We start from the raw sequence: 6,243 nt of genomic DNA on the forward strand, positions 1-6,243 counted from the left end.
GAAATAGGGTGCATGAAAACCATAACCCTGATCAGATTTCTTGCAGACCTCTCAAACATGGGGTCTTGCAAAGTGCCCATTTCTACCTCAAATTACCCTAGAAGGGTTAGGATATAAAAAGTTTGATCAACAAGCAAAGCTTCAAATAAATATACATAAGCAACACAAATGATTGTATAGAGTAATACAGACCCCCTCAGTCCAACCAGTCCATGCCAAACATAATCCCAAACTAAACTCGTCCCACCTTCCTGCTCCTCACCCATATCCCTCCAAACCTTTCTTATTTATGTACTTATCCAAATGTCTTGTAAACGTTGTAATTGTACCGGCATCCACCATTTCCTCAGGAAGTTCATTCTACATGCAAACCACCCTCTGTGTAAAAAAAAAAAAGCCTTATGTCTTTTTCAAAATTTTCTCCTCACCTTAAAAATGTGCCCCCTAATCTTGAAATCCCCCATCCTAGGGAAAAGACAACTATCATTAACTCTATTTATACCCCTCATTATTTTATAAACTCTTCTGGGGTTGTCTCTCAACCTCCTACACTCCAGTGAGAAAAATCCCAGCCTTTCTAACTCAAACATTCCCTACCCAACAGCATCATGGTAAATCTCTTCTGAACCCTCTCCAGCTTTATGATATCCTTCCCATAACTGGGTGACCAGAACTAGATATAGCATTCCAGAAGATGCCTCACCAAAGTCCAGTACAACTGAATGTATGTTTGCTTGCTGAGCTAGAAGGTTTGTTTTCAGACATTTCATCATCATACTAGATAACATCAGTGAGCCTCCAGTGAAGCACTGATGTTATGTCCTGCTTTCTATTTGTGTGTTTAGGTTTCCTTGAGGTGAGGTCATTTCCTGGTATTTTTCTCAGAGGGTAGTAAATGAGGTCCAAGTCAACGTGGTTGTTGATAGAGTTCCGCGTGCATGACTCTGTTTGGCTTGACCTAGGATGGATGTGTTGTCCTAGTTGAAGTGGTGTCCCCCTTCATCTGTATGGAAGGATACTAGTGAGAGTGGGTCATGTCTTTTCGTGCCTAATTGATGTTCATATAACCTGATGGGTTGTTTTCTGCCTGTTTGTCCAATGTAGTGTTTGTTACGGTTCTTGCAAGGTATTTTGTAAATGACATTCATTTTGTTTGTTGTCGGTATAGAGTCTTTTAAGTTTATTAGTTGCTGTTTTAGTGTTGGTGGGTTTGTGGGCTACCATTATTCCAAGAGATCTGAGTAGTCTGGCAGTCATTTCTGAGATGTCTTTGATGTAGGGGGAGTGGCTGCAGTTTCTAGATGCATTTTGTCTGCTTGTTTGGGTTTGTTGCTGAGAAATTGGCAGACTATGTTCATTGGGTAGCAAGCCGACCTAACATATCCAGAAACCATAGCCACTTTCCCCTACATTAAAAAAATCTCAGAAATGACTGCCAGACTACTCAGACCTCTTGGCATCATGGTAGCCCATAAGCCCATCAACACGCTAAAACAGCAGCTAATAAACTGAAAAGATCCTATACAGACGACAAGCAAGACAAATGTCATTTACAAAATACTTACAGGAACTATACAAATACTACATTGTACAAACAGGCAGAAAACTAGCCACCAGAATACATGAACATCAATTACGCACAAAAAGACATGACCCACTCTTACTGGTATCCTTACAAATGAGGAAGGACACACTTCAACTGGCACAACACATCTATCCTAGGACATGCACAAGAATTCCTAGAAGCACAGCATTCCAACCAGAACTCTATCAACAACTACATCAACTTGGACTCCATTTACCATCCTCAGAAAAATAACAGGAAATAACATCACCACAGGAAATGGCATCACCAATGCAAGGAAGCCTAAATGCGCACATAGAAAGCGGTCATATCACCAGACGGTCACTGGTGATGTTACCTACAATGGTGATGAAACGTCTGAAAACGAACCTTCCAGCTCAGCAAACTTACATCCAGAACCTCAATCTGAGCTACAAATCTTTTCCAAACTCGACCTCTGCAACCTCAACATCACTTCCCCAACTCCTATACTTAAAGGACAGATACAGCTATCAAGTCACTAAGACATTCTGGTTATGTGGGCCATGAATCTCAAAGGCTGGCATTCACATCAAATAGCATTTCTCTTGGGCTGTTCCTAACAAGTAAAATATTAACCATGTTTAACTAGACTGCACTTGCAAAACTTAAAAAGCCATGTCCAATATTAGATATGATTCTCTGGACAACATTTGCTGAATAACCTTAAATGTGTGAAGAACTCTTAACCAATTTAAGATTATCAATCTGGCTCATATTGTGTTGTATGTATATGTACCAGATGCTACATTATCAATATGTGGGACTGTGCTTTTTGCAGGCAATGTATATACACACTTAAGTTTTTTTAAAAAAAAGAACCATTGTCTGGTTAAGATTTTTCCCTGAGAAATGAACCAATCAGAATTAACCTATCTGGCTTAAAATTTAAAGCTAGCTGAGAAATTAACTGTTCATCATGATGTATCTGGTGCATTGATGAAGTGTTGTCTTAGACCATTGGTTGGAAAGTGGATTCCAATCTGCAAATTTTCCAATAATATAATTGTTTTTCTTTTTCATTGGTATTCTTGCAAATTGTCCAGTCGCATACAAGACTCAAAGCTTCAACAAAATGTTTTCCTTTTGCATTGCCAAAGGTGGTATCATTATATCCGCGTCCAATTTCATTCCCACATTTGGTCACAGGCGAAATCAAACCACTCCATAATCTTGATTTACTGACGCATGTAAAGTTCAGCTGTAACCTCCTATTCTATCATCTAGATGATTTTGTAACATTGCCCGATTCTGTTGCTGAAACACATACAGTATATGATTTCAGATTATTCCTTATTATTTGCTTATTAACAAGTCCATTCCTAGCACTTGTCTCTGAAATGAAGAGGGATATATCTTCATGTTAAAGGGCCTAACTAAATTGTTACAGTTTTTCAAAGTAGTGAGGAATCTGTTGACTGTAACATTTAATAAAAGAGGAAATTAATTTCACAGTAGCAGATTACAGAGACAAATGTCATCTTGCTGTTCTAAATTAACATCTTAATGTAAAGAAGCATCTCTGTAAATTGGTGTTAAATTTGCATTTATTATAAGAGTATAATTTTAAGTTGGAAAGATTTACATACACTTCACAATTAGAGGAGAATTTGAACAGTACATAGAAACAAGGTGATAATTGTAGTTGTGCTCTTTGCTATTCCCATGTAATTAGCGCATCAATTACTTCTCCCTCCTAATTTTTTTCTGTTCAAATATCAACAGCAATGTTACATATAATGTAATCTTTTAGTGCATGTAGTCATCTTTAATCCAAACTGGCAAGTTATTAATTTAAATTCTTCCCAAGAATACGAAGAATTTGGTAACCTGCCACCAATCGTACTCCCTCATTTGCAAACTGATTAGTAGCTATTTAAGGAACAGCAGAAGCTTCCAGCTTCACACCTTAATGTGTTGAAAAACAACAAATTCTATAAAGGATATGTAAATTATAAGATCAGTAATAGTGTGGTAAAAGCATTTTTATTCCAACATTGTGTCCTTTTCCAGAATTGGATGATGCATAATAGGGTACCAGAAGCTATATGAGAATCTACATTTCTGCCCTTCTGATAGTGGAGGGGTTATCACAAATGAACCTGTTGCTAATCTGAGCCAATGATGCCATAGACCATATGCCGTATTGTCTAGCTCTAAAGCATAAGTTCTCAAATACGAAAATCGGTATTTGCTAATGCTTAATTAAAAGCAGAATTTCTGCAATTAAATTATTCACATTTAGGTTGTTGAAGTGCTTTGTTTGATTTAAATGTGAGTCTTCCCTAGTCTTTTGAGTATGAAAATGTAACTATATTGTGTTGGCCAGACAGGGACTTTTACAGCAATTGTGGAAGGTTTCATATTAACTCTTGTTTAAACTTTACTACTTTTGTTTCATGTCATCTTTGAAACTGATGTGTGTACATGAGATGCTAGATTTCTCTTACTAACTTCGCCACATCTTGTACCCATTTCAATCAAATACAAAGCATTACGCAGCAAGTCAGGCAGCATCCAAGGAGCAGGAGAATCAATGTTTCAGGCATAAGCCCTTCTTCAGGAATGAGGAGGGTGTGCCAAGCAGGCTAAGATAAAAGGTAGGGAGGAGGGACTTGGGGGAGGGGCCTTGGGGATGCGATAGGTGGAAGGAGGTTAAGGTGAGGGTGATAGGCCTGAGAGGGGGTGGGGGCAGAGAGGTCAGGAAGAAGATTGCAGGTCAAGAAGGTGCTGAGTCCGCGGATTCCCAACACCTCTCCCCCAAGTCCCTCCTCCCTACCTTTTATCTTAGCCTGCTTGGCACACCTTCCTCATTCCTGAAGAAGAGCTTATGTCCGAAACACCGATTCTCCTACTCCTTGGATGCTGACTGACCTGCTGCGCTTTTCCAGCAACACATTTTTCAGCTCTGATCTCCAGCATCTGTAATCCTCACTTTCTCCTAGTTGATATTGAAAGGCTTCCACTTACAGTGACTGTTACTTTTGATTTTCGTAAGATTAATGGATCTTTTATCACATTCCACTGTTTTCATCAAGTTTTCTATTAAATTATTCATAATGTCATGACATCCTTAATTTTAATGATAATGATTTAAGCTGGGGTAATATATTTACAGCTCCTTCCCAGCCCCAAATACTTCATTTTCAATTGGTTTCCTTCCTTTTTGGCCAAATTCTGCACACTGTAAGACTATGCAGAACATCAGGACTGGCCATCTCTCCTTGTTTTGTTGTCACTGAGGAGGGACACTGGCCACGAATCCTGCCATCATGAGACCAATTGTTGAGCATTTAGCACCACCCCAGCTGAACCCCAGGAGGCAAATTTCGGATGACTTTTGTTTTTAATATTGCAGTACAAATTTAGGTGGCACATTTACCAACCAAAACATTACGGAATTCTGTACCTGTAATTTCTAACAAATCTCAATGTAATTTGGGGCATTAGATACTGAACTTCTAAAGGTTTCCTCCACGTTGGTGTTTTCTGTTGCTAGAAGTACAAACTTAGATGAAGTCAGTTTGAATATTTTTGCATTATATTTTTGCAAAATTAGGGCCATTTACTCTTTGGTGTCCTCATGACATTGAGTCATAACTGAAGTCGTCATCACATTGTCCACACCAGAGAAAACTGGGCCAAATGGCAATTTCAAGAAATTGACTTCCAATTGTGGAAATAAAATGCAACTGCATTCCTCTGAGATTGCTGGTATGTATTTCTGGAATGGTTTGTATTCTGTTTGCAAATTAATGCCATCAATTGAATTAGCATTTAGTCTTCGTAATTGGATGTTGAAGAGAAAGCAAATTTAATTTTTTTAAAAACTGAGGAATTATTTGATATCAAATTAACAAAATTATTTGTAAGGAAGCCAACAAATATATATCTTTATAAAATCAAATATTAATTAGACATTAGTAATTTTCAGGTGATTCCTTCAATCACTAATCCACTCTCTTGGGTAAATTCATCTAGAACTATGGGGATTTTAATATTTGGTTCTTGGAATATTGGACAACATTTTTGAAGTTTGTGGTGGATTAAGTATGTACTTGGGGCAAAGACCGGTAACATCAGTGTGTAGTGCTTCCAGAAGCATAGTTAACATGATGGTGCATAAAACAATTAGGGAGGTAAATTATATTTCAGTCTGTATTGCAAGAGATTGAAGTGTAAGAGTAAAGAAGTCTTGCTGCACTTATTTCAAATTGCTGAGCCCATATCTGGACTATCGTATACAGTTTTGGTCCTTAGATTCTCTGGAAGAATGAGAAGTGATCTTGGAGGGTATCACAACAGACATCAGAGGCTGCTTTTGCTGGCTGGATTATTTTGAAAGTGCGTATCTCTTCTATAGAATTCCCATCGTGTTTGAGCAGAGAATCCTTAGTTCTTGAGATTTGATGGACTCTTACACTAACTATAGTAAGGAATGTCAGGGTAATGCAGGGAAAGGCTAATTCAGATTTTAATAAAAATCATCTAAATCATAAATGATGGAGCAAGTTCGGTGGCACAGTGGTTAGCACTGCTGCCTCACAGCACCAGAGACCAGGTTCAACTCCCACCTCAGGCGACTGACTGTGTGGAGTTTGCACATTCTCTCCATGTCTGCCTGGGTTTCCTCCGGGTGC

The sequence above is a fragment of the Hemiscyllium ocellatum genome, chromosome 24, assembly GCF_020745735.1.
Source record: "Hemiscyllium ocellatum isolate sHemOce1 chromosome 24, sHemOce1.pat.X.cur, whole genome shotgun sequence".
Lineage (NCBI taxonomy): Eukaryota > Metazoa > Chordata > Chondrichthyes > Orectolobiformes > Hemiscylliidae > Hemiscyllium > Hemiscyllium ocellatum.